Genomic DNA, 23,761 nt, shown 5'->3' with positions numbered 1-23,761 from the left:
TGAGGACATTAATAGCTGCACATAAATTTCAGTTTGTGACTTCGTGGCAAATTTGGCGGAAGTGCGTACGTAAATTGATCTAACCATGAACATGGATGTATGTCATTCTTAGAATTGCGAAAGATCTTAAATTTCCGAACAGTTAAGAAGTGTTTATAGTCAAAGTTTACGCCTCGTGGCGACAAATACCTACCGCGTCTGTCCCAGTCCCAATGTCGATTATTGTAAAGTTCGCGCACCTTGCGCTCTCTTGTTGCATCCCGTAAATGAAACAAATTATTTACATCGAACCCCTCTGGTATCTGTGATTCCAAATTTCTTTTGCTGTCTTTTCTTACAATTTCGCCTTCGATTTGTTTGACTTGCATTCGTAATGCCTCAAATTCCTTTTTAACGCGTTCATTAAATTTTGCCGGATTTTCAACATGCTTATTTATGTTCTGGTACTCTTCAGTTTCCGCAAATGGCAATGGTGCTGTATCATCTGAATCTCTGTCCCCATTTAAACTAAGACTTGTCAGTTTATCTGAAATCTCCTCAACTCTTTCCGATGAGTCACCTAATTGTTCATTCTGATTATTTACGTCTTCCGTAAGTGTCGCGACTCGGGTTTCAGTGTTGACACATTTGGTAGTTAACTGTTCACACTGTTGCGTTAAGTTATTTATTCTGTCATTTGGTACGGATTCCTCGATTCTTTCAAGTATTTCTTCCTTATCGTTTGCACGTTGTAAATTTAATTCTGAAAATTTTTGTACTATCACGTGATCTTTTTCTTCCTGTTCCCTGTCCTGTTCCTCTTGTCTAATTCCTGTTGAAATTAAACTATTATTGTGAGCCTTCAAAATCGGTTGTACTTCTTCTCTAATTTCTTTATCTGATTCGTCTTTCATGTATTTGAAACATGTCCCTCTTCGTGAGCCTAACTGTGTTTCCATTGTTCCCATATCAGTTTCTAATTCAGATCGTAACTGTGATCCCACTGCTTTCATCTCGGTTTTAATTGTTCCTCTTTCTGTTTTAAATTCAGATCCTAGCCGAGTTTCCATTGTTCCTATTTTTTGAGCATAACAGTGTTGTCATTGCTTCCATCTCGGTTTTTAATTCAAATCGTAACTGTGATCCCAAATTTAATATTGCACTCATCAACTGCTGCATCTCTTCTGTCGTTAACCTCGTATTCTGAAAATTTTTCGATTGTGAAAAATTTTGAACTGTTTCCGGCCTATTTTCCCGACTTATTAAATTGTTTTCAACTCAATTATTCATCATACTGTTGTCCTGTGTTGGCGAGTTCGCCATGTCGACAATTTCGTCATTCTCACTATTCATCATTTTCGCGTTTTTCATCGATCGCGTAATCATTTACAAAATATACAAAACTCGTCACAGTACGAAAATTACAGAGAATATAACACGTTATCACCAACAATACCATTCACACGAAATGCTTCCCTCAAACACGATTAACGAACAATTGAAATCTTCCTAACTGCACAAAATTGTCAAACCCGTATACAAGATAGCAAAATTAAATTCTGCAAAAAAAATACCATTAGAAGAATGACAATTACCAAATCTTCACATGCAAAATAGACTACAATTACTAAACTACAAAGTACTACAACAATACTACTGTCTACTATTTTTTACAATCAGAAGATTCCAAGGGACGATCCGAAGCAGCGGTCGCCACGTGCATGGGGGCTTAATTAAAATAAAAAATGCAAATAATTTTAATTTTTTGCTTTAGTAGCTGTCTGTTCGATTACAAAGTCTCGTAAACGGTTGGCCCTGACTAGTATTATTACGCTATCTGACTGCATAGAACAACAACAAAGAATGAAATGGAAATTTTCATTAACACAATTAATTAATTAAGTCCCCAGCAACTATAAAACCTACGAAACCAAAGCAAAGGTATAACTGTTCTGTATGTGGAAGTGTGGCTCAACGTACGCATCTGGCACGGTTCTTCTTCAATAACACAAGAAATTTTAAATAACATTTATACTGAATTAATTAAAGAAAATAGAAATACCATAATTACTCAAGAAAACCAGAATTACACTCTAATACAAGAACACAAGCTAGATGCTTTGTTGACTGAACCTGTAATGACGCATTATTTAAGACTCTGAAATAATAAAAAAAACACCGAATATTTTACCTTCATATATATTGACGAAAAGCACTCTGATCATTACAGTATTTCCATTCGAACCATCTGCTGTCTAGCCCATCAAACAACTGCATAAAACATGGAACAACATCTCGACAAACACTGCCCACTAGCACATCTCAACGCACACTGACTACTACGAGTCCTCGACAAGCACTGCCCACTACGACATCTCAATAATCACTGCCAGTGGAGGCGGCGGAACAATACTCTCTAGCGCGATCTCTGGCGCTGTGGCTCAGAGTAGCCACCTTTCAACCTCGAGTTGCTTAACATCGAAAGCATTTTATTGCAATCGCAGTACTATAATCCCTTGGCCGGCCGCGGTGGTCTAGCGGTTCTAGGCGCTCAGTCCGGAACCGCGGCACTGCTATGGTCGCAGGTTCGAATCCTGCCTCAGGCATGGATGTGTGTGATGTCCTTAGGTTAGTTAGGTTTAAGTAGTTCTAGGGGACTGATGACCACAGATGTTAAGTCCCATAGTGCTCAGAGCCATTTATAATCCCTTGACATTTGCATTAACGTAAATTGGCTTCTCCCGTTGGATCTGTAACAATTGATCCCTATCATTCTATAATTATGATACAATAATCCCATGATATTTGCATTAGCGTAAATAGGTAGCTGCTCTTATGTGTAACTATTAATCACTGTAAAGATAAGCTGTGCAGTTATTGTGTTGTTATTTAAGCCTTGTTTGTTGATTTTATGATTGTATCTATATCAGGATTACTGTCTCAAGGGTAAACTTGTGCCTGTTTAGAAACCTGGTAAACAATCATTTGGTAAAATTTTTCATTATGATTGTTATTTGAATTAATTATTTATACGAATAAAACTTTGTGTACAATAAAAGGGGAATGAAGTTCTTCCTCCCCCATGGTCCATTCCTTCCACTCAGTCGTTTACGGTCGTTTTAAGAGGCGCCGATGTAGCCACTTATCAGTAATGACTGCGTAGGAAAAATTCTGAAAAAAAAAAAACGTAACGTCGTGGCTACAGTACCACCCGGAAGATACGTGATTACCTAACACTGACCAAGGATGCTCGCAAACCTCTGGGAAAAGCAGAAATTTATAGGATACCATGTCTTTGTGGTGAGGTATTCGTGGGTACTACAAAAAGTACTGCCAGAAAACGAGACTAGGAGAGAACAAAGGAACTGTAGAAGGGGCAGACTGACAGATTAGCTGTAGCGGAACATGCTTTACATCCAGGAGACCACCACATTCATTTTAAGAGAACTTTATTACTGGCAGCAACAAACGGATACCATGAAAGGCTAAACAGAGAGGCCATAGTGATTGTAAAGTACCTTAGGAACTTCAGAAGGAAGGAGAAGGGCGTGAAATTGAATGAAGTTTGGATCCAGACGCTGAAGAAGATGTATCCTGCTTCCACTACGGGGTGACAGCAACAGCGGATGACGGCACTCGACTATTCAAAACGTGACGTCACGCCAACGCACGGTAGCACACGTATATGGAATTTCGATACAGCCAGCAGCAAGCCAGTGTATGAATCGGACATTCGAAGAAGCTATAACCCTTCTTGAAAATGTCTTCCGCAGATGGAGACGAAACGTTGCGTTTAAATGTTTAAATGAGAACTCCATACGACCACGGCATAATAACCCGTAACATTTTACTAACTGTGATGTTTAATTTGCAAAGCTCACTCAGGTGTACAATACACTATAACTTCTCTTAATATACACCTTAACTGTTCCTGCCGAAAATTGAATCTCGTTATTTGGTCTCAGGCTGAATTTGACTTCTCTGATACGATCATTTTACAAACCACTTGTAGCATTTTGTTCAGTGAAGGAATATGATACTTTCTTTAAACACGCTGTTCAAAAAATAAACAAAAGGAAGCGTAGAAAATAAATGGGTGTACAGCATGTGTAACATCTAGACATCATTGCCTCAGTTGTTAAGCAATGGCTCCTACAGGTCACTGTATTTAAATCGTTTATACTTACTGTATTAGCTGTAGCACTATATGCAAGCAATCAAAGAACGTAAAGCAGGTTTTCGTATGACTGTACATCTAAGTCTTAACCATGACTTCTCATATAGCAAGACGAAGTCCAAACGATTGGTGTCTGAAGTTTTGCGGCCAAGCATGTCGCCCACCTCGACCTATTCCCGATTCACAGGAGTTACGCCGCGGAAGTGCCCGATGGGAGCTTTAAAATAAAAGCTTCTCCAAAGCTATCAATAGGTAGCTAGTAGTGCAGGAAAACTACCTGAGAAACACCCATACCAAGGTGAGGATAAAAAGTTTTGGTTTGTAATTTTTCTTGCAAAGAGAAGCACGAAAGTAGGTCGCATGTGAAACTTTGTCTATATCTCCCATTTGCCTCATTTACAACTCGATCATCAAATTGTGAAGCACCCTGTTTCGATTTAGTACCACAGATTGAAAAGCTGATGATTTTATTTTTTTACCACAGGTTAGCCTCAAAACGTTGTTATTGAGGCAAGTCCTTTTCCCGTTACTCTAGCACATTACGATAACAGTTATTTCATTAGCTGCAATTAGCACTTCTGCTGGAATAAAACCTATCTCTGTAAATAAATCAGGGATCAGTGGATGACATTAATTTTGTACAATAAGCTTGAAACATATTTCAGTTCAGAGTGTTACAGTGCTGACTGTGCAGCAATGTAAATAAGAGCTTCCCGAAATCATTAAAGGCAGTTTGAAACAAGCAAGAAGACCCCAGTTTTATCCGCATTTAATCGAGAAACGGCGATGACTAGATTAGTGGGCTGAACGTAACATGCGTTGAGTCACGCAGTACCGCGGGAGGTCGCAGATAAATAAGCAACTCGAATGACACAAATCGCACAGGAGATAAACGAGAATAGTTTCCTCTGTTTAGGCCATCTGCCGTAAATGAGACCTCGTAAACGGATTTAGGAGTTCATGTCAGTCGCGAATGGCTTGTATTGCTCGTTTTTACGGTCCATTAGAGGTTATGTTGCAATAACTTCGTTACGGCGTAAAGCTGTATGTAATTCTCTTCATCCAAGCATTTTTACGAAATTTCGTCGTTTGAAGATTTGTGTCCATTACCAGAAGCTAATCTATGAAGGGTGACAAAATTTCAGGATAACGACGATAATTTCACATTGGATGCAGTAATGGGAAAGAACATAAAATAAACATTAAACTCTTTTATCGCCTAGAGAAAGGGACAGCGATGAAACAAATATTGTGGGTATCAAAACATAGGCCTGTACTGTATTTTCGCGTAAGATAGAAGAAGCTAATATTTTTATTTAAGGGGGCGAAATACCTAACGCTTTGGCGTTGGAACTATATTACCGGACTTCTATGAAATTGACTCAGTAGCAGATCTGCTTTTACAGTAATTGCCCAGTGTATTGTCTTGGTTGTCGTAAAATACGTAGATGTAAATATTTATAATTTATGCCTTAAAAGATATCATAGTCACCGTTGACTGTATGAAATATTTATTATCGCAACTGCAATTTCGGCGTTAGGGCCATTTTCAAGTAACACTGCGAAAGATACATTCTGTCAGAATACAAGACTATCTGACGTGAGTACAAGTCGTCGTCAAAATATAGCCTTTTTAATTATATTCTGACAGTATGTAACTTTCGCAGTGTTACCTGAAAATGGCCCTAAGGCCGAAATTGCAATTGTAATAATAAATATTTCGTACAATTAACGGCGACTATGATGTCTTTTAAGAAATATTACATGACTGTGAATCCCAACCATGATAAGTTAATATAATTTATGCATTTTTGATGTGTAACGCATATTAGCAACACATTTAGGTTCACTGATTTAAATATTTTTATTTCTCCTATCTGCGACAAAAGCCTATTGGTTGTTTTGTTTACTTAGTAGGATTCAGAAAATGAAGTTGACTCGGACGTAAATTTAACTGCACTTCTCTTTACTCAGATTTGTTGGAAAGCCATCCTAGCGACCATTTCATGTTGTGCGCGGAGTTGACAAACATATGGAAACACTAAATGCACAAATATTACCACGCTAAAAACCGTCGGCATTCAAAACAGTTACCAGTCATCTCACAATGGATAGACACTGGTCCTAAATAGGTTTTCAAGGAAATCTTACAAAATTTTTCCTATAAAATAGTGCAAAGTTCAGGTGTGATGCTGGAGATGGGTAGCGACCACGCAGTCACCTCTACAAAGCAGACCACAGAAGCTCAGTTATATAAGAGATCGGGTAACTGTGGTGATCGGGGCAAATGCGAAAGTTCTTCCTCGCGGTCAGAAAACCAGTCCTGGAGGATGCTGACACAGTGAATAGCGGCCCTGTCCTCTTGAAATACAGCATCACCACAAACGAACAAATATTGTACAACGAAATGGAACCGATCAGCCAAAATGGTCGCATAACCCCTGTCAGTAATGCGACCTTGCGGGGTAACTAAGGAGCACATGGAATACCATTGTGCGGTTGCCCAAATCACTACTTGACTATGGGATTTTCTCTGTGTTTGTGTTGTCCTCATCATTTTATCGTCATCCTCATCGTTGGTCACAGTGGCTACATTGGACTGTGAAAACAATTGGGTTGTGACAACGCCGCGATAGATGCTCAACTGATAATTAATGCTCAACTGATAATTAATAATTCATTGACGTTGTTACAAGAGAGTTAAAATATTAATAAACAAGACTGGGCAATAAAATCGAAACTCCACGAGGAATACATCCTTGAACATGAATGGTGTTAGTCAAGCCTACAGGCGGAGCTGTTTCATTTGACGGCGAACGACACGGGTGCAGTGTCCTCAGTTCGTTGTGTCAGTCATGCTGTCACTCGTGGTCAGAACAGTGTTTTGTGTAGTTGTGAATGCGTCACGTCGAACTCAGTCCGTTCAAACGCCAACAGAATTTTGATGCTCTAATCATGGGTGCTTCCGTAAACAAATAGTCGCAAGGAGGAATAAAGTTTGTGCTGAGTGATTCTGAAGGACACTCACTGAAGAGGATTGTGACGAAAAGTAAGAGGACGATATTTGCAAAAGTCGCTGGAGAACTGGACAACACACTTGCGAGCCCTGTCAGCATCAAAACAAGAAGTGAGGTCCATTAGCAGGAAACTGTAGGGCGAGATGGAATTACATAATCACCCACCAGCTGTTCAAATGCCTGTAACAAGTAAACGTGGTGATGATGCCGTAAAACCCGGACAATGGAGCAATGGAAGAAAGTCATTTGGTTCAAATGGCTCTGAGCACTATGGGACTTAACATCTGAGGTCATCAGTCCCCTATAACGTAGAACTATTTAAACCTAACTAACCTAAGGGCATCACACACATCCAATTTTTTTGGATAGGTTAACTGACAAATCTGCAGATTTTGGCTAATTCACGGCCCGCAGATATGTATTCAGTTTCGGTGCATGTAGTTACAGAAAACGGTCTATATTAACTGAATTATCGACCAAACACGGCCTATCCGAGTTCAGATACATAGATGACAGGTTTATTATACACGAAAGAAACAATTCAAGACTCTTGTTATGTCCCAATGTTCCTTATGAAAGACTAAATTCGTAAACACTAATTATAAACATTCTGCCGACCGCCTGGTAGAATGTTTGTGATCGGTGTGCTTTGATTTGGTCTTTAATATTGTCAAAGGGAAGGCAGGATTCGGTTACGATTGTGGACCGGGCCGTGATCAGTTACTATTGGTTGTCTTTTACAGTTACACACATTTGCTTTTAAAACAGTTATTCCAGACTCAAAAATAAACAGTAAAATACCACACGTTATTAGTGAAGGAATAAACAAATGTGTAAATGATAGTGTTTTCAGTGCGTTACAATTTAGCAAATCACCATAAAATACAGATGCAGATAGTGCTAAAAAAAGCCACTTTGATCACGGTTGAAGGCCTTACACGCCAAGAATGGCAATAAAATAAGAATGTTTAAGAACTCAATGCAATTACAACTAACAGGTATTGAAATATTAAAAAGTAAGTGCCCACAAACACAGCATAAGGTTTCAGACGCCAGGAATGGCGGTAAATAAGATTTTAAGGTTTACTACTAAAATCCAAATATCGAATTATTTTTTTAAAGCAAATGACCTCAATCACGGCTGAAGGTCTCACATGCCAGGAACGGCAATTATATAAAAAAAAGTTTGAATCCTGCTGTAAAACAGCAAATACAAGCAAAGTCAAACGGACAGGCAACTGACCACCAAACGGGTTATTTAAGATGATGGTAACCTTGGAACACAACCCTTACACTGTTAGATTTACTCCGGAAGGCGACCAAAACTATTAATTAGACATACATAAACTTTAATGTAGGCATTAAAAGATATCGTAATAAATAATACAATAATAAAACACAAGGACCAGTCACAGATGGTGCTCCAGGAATCGCCCTCTGAGAAGGCCGGCAACAAACACATTCGCGAGCGATGAAATAGGCAGCGAAGAGTTGCATTCACTTCACAAGATGGTAACTCAGACTAGTGGCAGTCTAACGAATGACTAATGATAATCTTGCTGAAGCTGCCAGACGCCCGATAAACCAAATGCCACGATGAAACAATACGCCAAAGCCAGAACCGGCGAACTGCACTACACCCCCTGAATACTGTGCTTAGAGCGCCTGGAACGAGAAAGGAGTCACTGCCACCAGTGTAGAAGAATCACCAACGGCCTACAATCAAGAAAGCTGTCAAAACTACAAGCCTTACCGGACAGCAGCGGCAAGGCGAGGAAACGTACACTGCCGTTACATACACTGACCCCCCGGGCAGGTAACTAGGACGTTAGCTGCCACCAGGCGGGAAAATATACTGATAGTTGAACTTAACAAATTATAACAAAGTGAACGCAGTAAATAGTAATACGAAGTCGGGGGAAGCTAATCAGATCCGCTTTCCCCAAGCTCTCCACTCGCTGCTCTTCGCCTCAGCGACACTACGAGCAGCAACACGAACCCAAGTCACTGGAGAATCGCGACATGTCACAGTGGTGTAGGTTTCTCTACGAGAATTGAAATTCACTCATCTTAAAGCTTGCAGGATCCGGTTTACGACGAGGTCGTACACCGTCGTGACCACAGGCCTTCGATCTGGCAGTCCATGTGTGCCGCCAGCGGTCCCGGCGTGTTATTGCACTGTGCGGATCTGGCTCCTCCAGAGTCCCCAACCGAACTGGCACATTCACACGACACGGAAAAACAACGGCGTCGTCCCAAAGATAGGGCAACAGTAACTGCATATCGATAACTGCCGCTAATGCCACTAACGGACAGACAACACTTGCAAAACGGGTGGCGCCAGTCAAGACGAGAAGAAGACAAACAACTGGAATCATGCTAACTAAGGGATACAGTCTGGCCTCCAACAGAAGGCGGAAACATACAAACAGCACCAACGCGAGCCGCAGTACGGATCAGTCATGACTTTAACACAAATCAGAACCTGAAGATGTTCAATGAAGAAAACACTCATAGCACAATAATGTGTAGTATAACAGCTGAGGAGTTTCTTTATTAACATTATCAGCTGTGGTGCTCAACATGATAAAAAAGAATGAAAGAAAATAGAGGAGAAACCAACTAAAACTCATATTTTAGGATAGGAACCATCCAAAGCTACACTTGAAGTTCTTTTGTATTTAATTTGTAGTTACTAATTTCGACGCTAAAGTCACATTATCATTTGGAGACTATCATCAGCTTGCAACCTAATGTAGAACATTTGACACTCAGGCTTTAGTCTCAAAACTAGCTATTACGGAAAAAATAAAACACAGGGTGACAGTTGCTGAAGCATATGAAAAAAAAAAACGTAAATTAGTGGCTACGGCGTGAACACACTTTATTCAACGTGTAAACGTACTGCAGATATTCGGATTTAGGTTATGACATGTTCGATAGGCCTGCCATCATTGGCGATGATGTGACGCAGACAAATAGCGAAATTCTGCATGACGCACGGAAGTGGTCTCGATGACCTCCTGAAAGACTGTTTCCAGCACAGCAATGGCTTTAGAGTTTTACACCTTGTCTTTAACATAGCACCACATAGCAGATCTTTCAAAACCTTCCCGTATCGTTCGGTAGTCACCGCACTATCAAGGAATATCGCACCGATTATTCCGTGCTTGGTTACTTCACACCACACCGTCACTCTTTAAGGGTGAAGAGACTTCTCGATCGCGAAACGTGGATTCTCAGTCCACCAAAAGTGAGCTTTGTCGCTAAACCAAACAGTACATGCGCATATTAATTCTCATCATGTCCCGCGGCCAATCGTGCAGTTTTAACGTCCTAACGCAAACCGTTCAGAAGTTATGACGATTTTCTTTCATATAGTTCAATAATTATCATCGTAGAAGTCAACTGAACGTAGAAAGATTCATCAAAACTAATATTCACGTTGGTGTATGAGACTTGCGACATTCCATCAGGCTTTAGGAGAAACGTCATCCACATCGTTCCTATGACTGAAAAGCCGACAGGTGTGAGAATTATACACACATTAACAGCTTATGCATCCAGACTGATGACAAAAATAAACTACCTAAGAACACAAAAAAATTTGAGGATCCATTAGATGGCTATCAGTTTGGCTATCGGAGAGGCAAAGGCAGCGAAGAGGCATTTGTGACATTGCAACTGTACTGAAAGCAAGACTGAATAAAAACCAAGACACGTACATTGGATATGTCGACCTGGAAAAAACATATTGGACAAGCTCTTCGAAATAGTACGAAAAATATGGGTACCCTCACAGTGAAAGACTAGTAACATACCACACGTAGAAGGCCAAGAGGGAACAATATGAGTGAAAGACCAGGAACAAAGTGTTGGGATTAAAAAGAGTGTGAGAAGGTTAGTACTTTTTCGCCCCTACTGCTCAACCTATACATTGATGAATAACTGACGGAAATAAAAGAAAGATTCGAGAGTGACACTATAATTTAGAGTAAAAGTATACCGACGATAAGATTCAGTGATGACACTGCTACCCTCAATGAAAATGAAAAACAATTACAGTATCTGCCGAATGGAAGGAACAACCTAATGATTACAGAATAAGGAGAGTAAATCCAAGAAAGGCGAAAGTAATGAGAAGTAGCAGAAACGAGCATAGCGAGAATCAGAGTTGGGGATCACGAAGCTGAAGGAGCTCAACAATTTTGGTACATAAGCAGCAAAAATCCCATGATGGACAGGGCAAGGGGGATATAAAAGGAAAAGACTAGCACAGGAAAAAAGGGAATTCCTGTTCAAGTATGCTAATATGAAACACGGGCCTTAAATTGACAAAGAAATTTTTGAGAATGTACATTTCGAACACAGTATTTTAGTACTGAGACTTGGACTGTGGGGAAACAGAAACAGAACTAAAGAATTTGAGATGTGGTGCTGCAGAAGAATGCAGAAAATTAGATGGACTGATATGGTAAGGAATGAAGAAGTTCTGCGCAGATTTGGAGAGGAAACGAATATGTGGAAAACACTGACAAGGAGAAGGGACAGGATCATAGGACATCTGTTAAGACATCAGGGAATGACTTCCATGGTACAAGAGGGAGCTATAGAAGGTAAAATCTGTAGAGGATGACAGAAATTCGAATACATCCAGCAAATAATTGAGGTCGTAGTTTACAGTTGCTACTCTGAGTTGGAAAGGTTGGCACAGAAATGTAATTCTTGACGGGATGCATCAAGAGTCTGACGACTGAGAAAAAAGAATGAAAAAGAAGCATTGGCAAGTATGTGAACCTAAAATGCTACATAAACCGGTGAAACAGACAGAATAAGAGTATAAACCAAATCATATAGGTAAACCAATTACCAAAATTAAAAGAAAATTACGTACAAACATGAGAAAGGGGGACTCAAAATGGTTCAAATGGCTCTGAGCACTATGGGACTCAACTTCTGAGGTCATCAGTCCCCTAGAACTTAGAACTACTGAAATCTAACTAACCTAAGGACATCACACACATCCATGCCCGAGGCAGGATTCGAACCTGCGACTGTAGCGGACGCGCGGTTTCAGACTGTAGCGCCTAGAACCGCTCGGCCACCTCGGCCAGCCGAGGGGGACTGTTATCTCGATAATTTACAAAATCAAAGAATGGCAAAAACTTGAAATAATGTATCCATCTATTGAGGCAGACATTTCAATGAACATCAATAGCAGGGATGGGAAAATTAGCATTAACAATTTTAAAACCGTATGTACACGGCTGTTAAACAGCCAAAGCAATTGCTATTTCACTAACATGCGTAATCAAAGACAACAAATTTAAAATTATGTACACATCCGTGAAGCACACTGAGGGTGTTAGCGACCCCCTTTATAAGCGAAAAAATCGCAAACAAATCGGAAGCATAAAGGTCATGAATTAGGCAGTTAACGTAACGGCTCAATTGCGGCCGACTTCTCAGAGGTTGCTCGACAGATTGTAGACCGTAAACACAGAGTACAAATTAAATTTTACGCAGCAAGTGAATGACGAGCAGAACGCACTCACCCAACACAACATAACTGATTCCCTATGACACGCTAGTTCCTAATACAAGAAGATATCTACGTGAAAGCCCTTAAATACAGGAAATGTTGCACACTAAAACTCTAATTTAGAAACCACATACACCTCCTCTGATTGATACATTCTCACAATTATTTGTTTTGGACAGGTTCTTGTAGGCAGAGTTCTGATCCACATAAACGCATCAGGTGAACAGAACCAATATAACGATCCGAATCAGTTTCCCGTCAAAATATGTTATCTCATGAATCGATGTCAACACTTAATGCACACAAGAAATGGTACCCACGGTCACCGCAGAGGCAGTGTAAAATTGCTATTCACAAGTACGTGAGGGAAGGCCCGCGATGTAAACAGCAGACGTACAGACACATTGAGCAGCTGCTACGGCTCTCAAGTACAGGTCACGCTAGCACTGGAGTCTCCATCAAAGTAGCTAAATCCCAACAAATCACATCTGAGATTCGCACCTACTTAAATTCCTTGCCTAGCGCCAAGGTACCTTCACTGGAGATGCCAAGACAACGGTAACCAAGCAACGCAAGGCATAAAGTTTCCACGCACACAGGAAACGATATACCCCACGCACAGCTCAGATGCCATCAATGAATGGAAAACTTTTGCACAGAAATTTCTTAAAGTCGTTTTACTTCCATATTGTTGTATCCAGATAGTCAAGTTATATGGTACCAGTGAGGTCATCAGTACTTTATAATCATCTCAGAATCTCTATAAATAAAAACAAAATAATCCCCTTGGCAGGTTACTCTTCATTATAATGTACGGCATTGCTTGGAACCAATACCATAGGATAAATGATTTCTAGGCTACTGGATACTACACATCCATGAAACTAACGTTGGTTGTATGCTGTGGAATTACGTCTGTAAAATACAAACAGGTTGGAAATGTCACAATTAAGGAAGAAAATATTCCGCGCTATTTTTACGTGGTCGAATCGATTTCACATTAAAACCCAAGGTTTCGTCAATATCTGCGGCGGGTAATTTCAAGAGAGATCGTAAGTAAATTAAAATTTTTACGTTACAACCGAGGAGGGGTAGAATATGCCTGCAGACCAAATACAGATCCAACAAAAATCAGAAAAGCTAATTTCTTTGTTAATGTGCATTAGTCTCTCTCTTTTCTTCTTCTTATTTTATTTTTGTGGCCAGCCACGAATTCCCCTCCTGTGCCAACCTTCCAAAGTTTTCGTCTCGAAAGCGCGCTTGCATTATACATCCTCAATCATTTGCTCTGGATGAATAACAGTCTCTGTCTTCCTATATAATTTTTACTCTTTACAGTTCCCTATAGTACCACGGAATTTGTTCCCTGATGTATCAACAGATGTCCAATCATTCTGCCCCTTGTTCTTGTCAGTGTTTTCCGTATATTCCTTTTCTCGCTGATTCTGCGGAGAACCTCCTCATTCCTTATCTTATCAGGTTACCTATTTTTCAACATTTTCTGTAGCACCACATTCCTAATGCATCTTTCCCCTTCCGTTCCCGTTTCCCCACAGTCCATGGCTCGCAGCCACACTGTAATGTGCTCCAACCTTAATTTCTCAGAAATTTCTTCCTCAAATTAAGGCCTGTGTTTGATACAAGCAGACTGCTCTTGGCCAGGATTGCCCTTTCTGCTTCTCCTAGTCTGCTTTTTATGTCCTCCTTGCTCCGTCCATCAAGGGTTATTTTTCTGCCTAGCAGAATTTCTTAACTTCACCTAACTCGAGATCACCAGCTATGATGTTCAGTTTCTCGCTGTTCTGGTTTCGGCAGCTTCTCACTTACATTCGTCTTTCTTCGATTTACTTTTAACCCATTTTCTGTATCGATTAGAATGTTTATTCCATACAGCAAACACAGTAACTCTTCTGCACTTTAACTTAGAATGCGGATGTCATCAGCAAATCGTGTCACAGATATCGTTTGACCTCAATTTTAATCCGACTCTTGAACCTTGCTTTTATTTCCGTCATCGATGATTCGACGTGTAGATTGAACAGCAGAGGTGAAAGTCTACATTCTCGTATTATGCCATTTTTAAACCGTGCACTTCGTTCTTGATCTTCCATTCTTATTGTTGTCTCCTGGTTCTTGTATATATTGTATATTGCCCGTCTTTCCCTACAGCTTTTCCTTACTTTTCTCAGAATTCCGAACATCTTCCAGGTCGACAAATCCTATGGACGTGTCTTGATTTTTCCTCAGACTTGCTTCCTTTGCCAACGTCAGAAATGCCTCACCAGTGCCATTATCTTTCCCAAAGTGAAACTCATCGTTATCTAACAGTTCGCCATTTTTGTTTTCCATTCGTCGGTGTATTATTCTTGTCAGCATCCTCGAACAATGAGGTATTAATCTGATTGTGCGATAATTCTAGCACTTGTCGCCCCTCCCTGTCTTATTATTTGTGTGGATGATGTTTTTCCGAAAGTCTGATGATATATCGCCAGTCTCATCCATTTTATACCCCAACATGTATAATCGTTTTGTCACTTCAACCAAGTATTTTAGAACTTCCGATGGAATTTTATCTATTTCTTCTGGCTTATCTGATTTTAAGTCTTCGAACGCTCTTCTAAATTCTAATACTTGATCCCCTCTTGCTTTCCCATAGACTCCTGTATTTTCTTCTATCATATCAGACAAGTCCTCCCCCTCTTAGAGGCCCTCAGTGTACTCTTTCCACCTATCCCCTCCTACCTCCGCTTTAACAACAGTTTTACCATTTCACTCTTAATGTCACCGCGTTTTCTCGAAACTTCGGACAATAAATACTGACGTTAGCTGTGGCTATAACCCTCATTTCAGACTAGCATTACAGACGCCGTACTCGTGTGGCGGTACCAGTTTACATAGCGTGACACAACAGCATCTAAAGTTGCCTGCATGTCGTGTCCGGTATAAATGAAGCACAGATCAATACGTCAGTCTACGTCCCCGTCTAATGCAACGACCCACAGCAGCAGTGTCAGTAGATATGTCCGATCTAATTAGTAACCGTAATCTGCCCACAATGCGTGAAGTGATGCAACAATGGCACGCTTCAGTTCCCGTGGAAGCTGCTGTAGGCCATTATAGCGGAAGTGAACAACAGTGGTCGGTCCCGTTACACTTATTGCCCTGTGACGCTACAGCTGTCTGAGCAGCCTGTATTTGGCAATCAAACGCAATCGAGGACGGAGCACAACGAGTCTTGTTTGCTATGGAGACGGCAGTACAAATCTGAGAGCACCTAGTTGATTGGGCGACAGCCCGTCCACTTTGTATTTAGGAGGGCGCAACAGTTTAGTACTTATGATGTACTACAAAAGGCAGACACTGAAATCAGAAAGCTCGTTGTTAGGGTTACCCTCTACAAAAACTACTGCTTGGCAATTTTGGTGCATTGCATAAACGACGTAGTAAATCGTCGGATTACTGGTAATGTTGGTAGCACTGGTAGGGAAAGAAGCATAAGTTAATGTGTAAAAGGTAATCTAAGAGTCGACGTAGTCTACACTTAACTTATGATAGTCCACTGTAGCCTGCGGTAGTATTACAACTCTACTCTTTGAATTATCAACTAAAGTTGCTGCAGACTATAAAGTTGCAAAATGCGTCCTATTCATTGCAAAGTACCGCGAAGAATTATTTACGGAAGAAACGAAAAAGTGACAGACGCCGACCGCAGTGGGTGTCACTCTGAGTTCTGGAGAGCACATTCGAGGCAATACCGTCCCTATAACGTATCTTAGAAAGGTATTAAGAAAGGCGAACCACCATTCGTAGCACTTTTATATTTGGAGATACGTTTTGACAATGTTGGAGCAGACTGTTTCAAGTAGTGAGGGTAAGCCGGGAGCGAAATATTATCTAAACTGTAGAAAAAACCAGATTGTTGTTGTAAGAATCGAAGGACAATAAAGGTAAGCGATAGCTGAGAATGGAATGGTACAGGATTATAACCATGTCCCCATGTTATCTATACATTGAAAGTTGTCTGTTTATTTGCACTTTCATTTTTTAGCAGAAAATATTTTTGCTTTTCGTAAACGGTGAGTTTATGTCTGCAATGCTTTGCATTTATGTCCTATGATCAGCTTTTGAAACAAGCTCTTTGGGCGATATTTGTCTGTGTTGATGCATTTCGGATCATTGGCGGCCAGTCGAGTCATTGGCCACTGGGAAACGTTCATAGATGTGAAACCACGAGACGATATAGTTTCAAAGCAGTTTTCGTCGTTCCGTGTCTGGATTCCGTACATGTTTTTCGGTTGGGAGCGGGAGTGGGGGTGAAGAGGTGAAGATCTGTCTCCTTGCAAGATGGTTCGGAGTTTCTACAAAGATGAAGATTTGGGTGTGTGATTTTCAGTTATTTGCTGTGATACCTAACTGGCGATGTATGGACTCGACATGGTTAGGAACTGATGTGGAGTGGTTAATTTAAGACGTGTCTGAGTGCCCCTCCTATCTCTGCCCCACTATGAGGTGTAATGGAGTGTTTGAATAGGTATTCTGTTCAAGGCAAAACTCAGTTATTACACATAAGAGGGATCATCCCCGTTGCTCGACTTCTGGCTATAAGCTGAAAAGATATACATACACAAATTTTGGTCACATTCTTTATGTTTGATGTTTAGGCATCTAGTTATGCAAAATTCAGTTCCGTTACGGCTTCATGAAGTAAGTGTGTGTGTTTCTGACTATTTGTTAAAAATTTGTGCTCAGATCGCGTTTCTACTTTGTTTTATGGGCCATAAATATTCCTCTACACAGATCAGTCACATGTACGTGGCCACCACATATGTTCGACGGCAACGTGCAATAACCACTCACAGACAGCAGTTGGCAGTACTAGATGTGAAGGTTATATAAAATGTGTCGGAGGGCACCCAGAAGGGTCTAATTTCCTGCTTTCGGTCCAAGGGTGGAAGTATTTCCGGAACGGCTAAGTTTGTAAACTGTTTACGTGCCGCCGCCGTTAACGTATACCGTGCACGGCAAAATGGCGCTATCCAAAAGCCGTGCCTAAGCAACTGCATCACACGCCATAGATGACACGGGTGAACGACGGCATTGTAGATGTATAAAGGTGAATGGACGCGCAATTCTTGAGCTACTGACCGACAACATGAACCAACGTGCTATCAGAAGTGACTCAATGACTATTCAGCGAACTTTGCCGTTGCTTATGAGCCTCCGCAGCAGGTGCCTGTTCCATGCACCCATACTGACGGTTGTTCACCGGCGAAGAAGGCAGGAATTTGCAGTCCAATAACGGAATTGAAGGCGGAATTTGCACTCCAAGAACGCAACTGGACGTCCACTGAGTGGCGACTGGTGTCCTTTCAGATGAGTCATGTTTTATGCTTCATGGGGCAGGAGGCCGTTAGAGTGAATGGCGTGAAACGTCCGAAAGCAAACACCCTGGCCGGAGAAGGGAGCTTTATGTGTCCTTGGGCCCCTTGTCCACCCCTACATGCAGTCTGTTTTTCCTCGGCACAATGGCATCTACCAGCAGAACAATGCAACGAGTCACACAGTTCGCAGTGTACGTGTGTGGTTCGAAGAGCACCAGGATGGGTTTACCGTACACACCTGGGCACCAAACTCACCAAGTTCAAACCTAATCGAGTTCATATGGTTATTGCAAGAATAAGACAAAACTATGATGACAAAGGATGAAAGCAACAGGGAAGATATTAAAAAACTAGAAACCCGCCTCGACTGCGAAAAAAGCACCTAGTGTTAACTTAGGTTTCGGCGTAGATAACTACACCTTCTTCAGAACAATAAAACCCACAAGTGCCTAAGAAGACCTTTGTCAATGATAAAAAGTTTTTGTAGCTGCAGTTTATGGCGGGTCATGGCCCATCGAACATAGGCCGGTGTGAGGTGGAGGTTACACCATTAAGTTAAGTAGCGGTTTAGACTTTGTACATATGTACAGTTTGTGTTTTCCTTTTTTTCGTTTATAAATGTATAGCTTTGGTGTTCTTTTAATCATTGGCAAAGGTTTCTTAGGCACTTGTGGGTTTTATTTCTCAGAAGAAGGTGTAGTTATCTACGCCGAAACCTAGGTTAACACTAGGTGCTTTTTTCGCAATCGAGGCGGGTTTCTAGTTTTTTAATATATTAACCAACGATTGCTGACGCGCTGCGATGTTGAAGGTTCAACAGGGAAGAGCAGCAGGAAGCACAGCCCTATTACCTTATGTGAAAGGGGTCACTGAACGTGTTGGCGAAATTCTCCGCCGAGTCAGCATCAAGTCAATCTTTCGGAGCAAGAACGAAATAAAAGATGTTCTAGGCTCAACTAAAGATGCGGTTCAGGAACTAAATACCGCAGGGGGCTACGAAATAGGTTGCGAATGTGGACTATATGTAGGCGAGACGGTAAGCCAATCAGCGCACGAATTGCTGAATATGAAAGAATTATCCGTCTGGGACAACGCACTACGTCGGCGGCGGCGGAACACCAGGGTGAGTGCGATAAAGAAGTAATATTCCGTGAAGCCCAAGAACTAACGAAACAGCCACTTACATTGAGGCGATAGAAATAGCCAAGCGACTCACCAACGTGAATAGAGAGGACGGGTTTAGGCTTCCGGCGGCCTGGCTGCCAGCAGTGACAACACTACGGGCGGACATCGCGTGGAAAGTAATTCATACAGGCGCGCGGGGGACCGCCGTGGTGGTACGTACACAGAGCGCGGGCAAGCCGCAGCCCACACCTGGCAACAAGTAAACAGAGCTACGTCACAGCTACCGCCCGTTTCCACCAATGGCAAGAAGTAATCTAAACACCTGTCGAGCAGGTCTTTCTCCACGAATGACAATGAATAATATAAAGACCAATGAAGAACGCCTAGCAACCCTCCTCCTGTCGTCAAGTACCCTATCAAATTACGTAAACAGCTCCCTCCGATACTGTATAAGATCTAGGGTCTCTCTCATTCAGCAGTTAGGTCGGTACAAAGCTCTGAGGAAGACCACTTGGCTAAATGGCTCTAGGCACTATGGGACTTAACATCTCAGGTCATGAGTCCCCTAGACTTAGAACTACTTTAATTTAACTAACCTAAGGACATCACACACATCCATGCCCGAGGCAAGATTTGAACCTGCGACCGTAGCAGCAGCGCGGTTCCGGACTGAAGCGCCTAGAACCGTTCGGCCACATCGGCAGGCGAAAGCCACTTGGAATAGTGGCTTAAAGGTCGGACGGTTTCATATATTGACAATACTTTCAACAGCCCAAAAGAATTTTATTGACTCGACTGGACTGTTCACTTCATGGATCTTCAACGGTGAAACCTTGGGCAACTAGCCGCGGCAATGGAGTCACCGTGGCTGCACATCCGTGTCGGTACCTTTTAGAACCTGATTGACTCTGTTACTGCGCGTCCCTCAGCAGTCCTTGCGGCAAAAGGTTGTTATTCAGGCTTTTGACAGGTAGTCACTTCAACGAGACTGGGCAGTTTATTAGATCATAACATAACACTACACGGATTTTCATGGCAGTAGCTCATTTTTATTACACAATATAAACCTTACAACACCGAACAAGTGATGAAGGAAACCAAAGAGAAATTTGAGAAGGTATTAAACTTCTGCAAGAAGAAATAAAAGCTCTGAAGTTCGCTGACGACCTTCTAATTCTGTTAAAGACGGTAACCACATGGAATTAGAGGAGAATCAAGTAGATCGTGGTTTGAAAATTGTTTACTATGAGATGAAGAGTAAAGTGGTGTAGTCGAACTAATCAAGGGTTGTTATGGAATTATATCAGCAATTGAGATGCTGGAAGTAGTAGATGAGTTTATTTTTTTATTATGATGTGGGAGGAGGGGGGGGGGCAGTTGCTGAAGTAGAGAGGACGTTAAAAGATAGATTTTGACATCGAATACAGATTTATATGTTCTCACTGTGTTTGGAGTGTGGCCTGGTACGGAGCTGAAACGTGAACGATAAATAATTCAGACAAGAAGAGAACAGAAGCTTTTGAAACATAGTGCTATAGAATAATGCTGTAGGATAAATAGGATAACTAATGAGGCAGTTCTGAATCGTATTGAAATATTCAAATGTGTGTGAATTTCGAAGGGACCAAACTGCTGAAGTCATCGGTCCCTACACTTACACACTTCTTAAACTAACTTATGATAAGAACAACACACACAGACCCATGCCCGAGGAAGGACTCGAACCTCCAGAGGGAGGGAACGCGCAATTCATGCATGGCGCCTCAAACCGCGTGGCCACTCGGCGCGGCCAATCATATTGAAACTGAAGGCACAAGATGGCTGAAGGTATCGATTGATGGGACACATTGTTAGGTATCAGGGAATCTATGAGCTTGGATCGAAGTCTTAGGAAGGGGGGGGGGGGGGAGGGGCATTTTTGAGGGAGACCAAGGAATGAGTGTAGCAAGCAGATACATATTATGTAGGTTGCAGTGATGCAGAGATAGAAAGCCTTGCAAAGGACAGATTAACATGGAGAGCAGTATGTAGACTGAAGACCCTAATAACAAAAATGGCAGAACGAGTAACCCATGTGTGAAGAGCTAGATCAATGTAATTTGTGAGGCGATACCAGGAAATACACTGACGCGAATGTCTTGTGATCTCTAAAGGCGACACATTTTCCAGTACATTTCAAAAGCTTTCTTCCTTGCAAATTAGAAGACGTTGTAGGAAACTACAAACGGTAAAAACGTAAAGTACACAGCACAAATATACTGATATTAACGAAACCTGAATGTTAAGTAATTTACACCTTCAAACTGGAAATAATCTCAGACCTTTGATATTTATATAGAACTGTACTGTATTATAAACGGTAGTCAAAAAGTTTCCATTTGAGTGCTTTGCTGCAGCGTAGTGCGATTCGGATGCGGGGATATAAGCACAGACATGTAGGCTAAGGATTAGGGTGGCATCCGTGTCTTTCCGACGTGCGTGCGGCAAGTGCGGAAACGCGAAATTTAGCGACATTGTTACCAAATCTTTTCTTGGGTGCCGAAGGGCAAACACCGGTAGACATCCATCCGTCAATGAAGAATGCGAATCGAGCAGTAGGTCTGTGGAAACTTACCGCTGTGTGATATAGCGCCATGGGGTGTTATTGCTTCACGGTAACGAACGTTCCCACATCGCAAATAACACAAATGTTGCACCATCTCAGGTGGGAGAGACTCGAGCAGCCACCCTATAGTGATGATCACTCCCTAGTGTTGTTGTCACGCCATCGGTCTCATTTTTTTTTTCTTCAAAAAAAAAAAAATTCCTTGAATGATGGATGACTACTGTGAGACGAGAGTGTGCAGCAGGCGGGTACGGACGGACTTCTTGCCGCAGCAGGACACGGTGTTTTACCACAAGGGTATTTCAGTCTGGTGCGTCGGTGGGATGATTGCCACAGTGCTCTCGGTGATTTTGCCTGATTAGCATACCGATTCTTGACTTTACGGCCTTCAAACGGAATCTTTTCGATCGCTCCTTTTACAAAGAACAATAGATGCATTTCGTACTTCTGTCGTCCAATTGCTTAAAAAAAAAGGATTAATTCTCCTAAGTTCCTACTGTTACGTTCGACCCCGCATGTACTGCCTCGAGACCTTTTCGTACTCAACAAAGATAACCTGCGGCGAAACCAGTCTGCAGAAGTGGTGCCCTGCCCCCGGCGCTCTCCCTCTCACAAGTATCCATCTCCGTCAAGAAAGACGAGTTGACACATTATCTTTTCTTCTTTGTTTTTCGGATTCTTTTTTCCGCAGCTGCAGATGCACAGCCTATATAAAATAATTAGCCTCTGTTGAAACTGTGACCTGGTATTAATTATGGGAAGGCAGGATTCGTTTACGATTGTGGACGGGGCCGTAATCAGTTACTATTGGTTCCCTTTGTGAGCGTGGGTTTGATCTGCTATTCTGTTATTCTGCGCAACGGATTAATCTGAGATGTACCCTTTACCCTGTGGCTCCTGCAAGATGCAATTTCCACCCCCACACTACTACAGAAGTCAGACAGACGCTCCTAACGTTCTAAACAGAAAGGCCTCAAAAATTTTTAGCAATAAGTATCTTCTGGAGTCGTCCGCTGTAAGGAAATGACACAAAAATTCACAAAATTTCTTACGTAACTAGTGGGATACTTGGGTACAAAAATGGCTCTGAGCACTATGGGACTTAAGATCTGAGGTCATCAGTCCCCTAGAACCTAGAACTACCTAAACAAAGTTTTATTCGTGTAAATAATTAATTCAAGTAACAATCATAATGAAAAATTTTACCAAATGATTGTTTACCAGGTTTCTAAACAGGCACAAGTTTACCCTTGAGACAGTAATCCTGATATAGATACAATCAGTAAAATCAACAAACAAGGCTTAAATAACAACACAATAACTGCACAGCTTATCGTTAAAGTGATTACTAGTTACACATAAGACGGCAGCTACCTATTTACGCTAATGCAAATTTCATGGGATTATTGTATCATAATTATAGAATGATAGGGATCAATTGTTACAGATCAAACGGGAGAAGCCAATTTACGTTAATGCAAATGTCATGGGATTATAAATGGCTCTGAGCACTATGGGACTTAACATATGTGGTCATCAGTCCCCTAGAACTACTTAAACCTAACTAACCTAAGGACATTACACACATCCATTCCCGAGGCAGGATTCGAACCTGCGACCGTACTGGTCGCGCGGTTCCAGACTGTAGCGCCTAGAACCGCTCGACCACACTGGCCGGCTCGCTCGCAGGCATTTAACCAAAACTCTCTCCGTTCACACTGCACAATAAGTGTGTCGGCCAACACAGTGAACAACGCTTAATCGAAAGGACTCAATATAGAGTCGCACTTCGATCCGCTCTCGACAGAGGTGCTCTTCCAGTGAAGTACTGAGGAGAGACTTGTTCCTCGCTCCAAGAGCGACAACGGAACGGTGCCTCTCCATGCCAGACATAAAGGGGTGTATCTTTCAGTCTCTTCCATTACTCCTTCAGCT

Source organism: Schistocerca nitens, chromosome 2 (assembly GCF_023898315.1).
Source record: "Schistocerca nitens isolate TAMUIC-IGC-003100 chromosome 2, iqSchNite1.1, whole genome shotgun sequence".
NCBI classification, from domain to species: domain Eukaryota; kingdom Metazoa; phylum Arthropoda; class Insecta; order Orthoptera; family Acrididae; genus Schistocerca; species Schistocerca nitens.
This window is presented reverse-complemented; position numbering follows the sequence as displayed.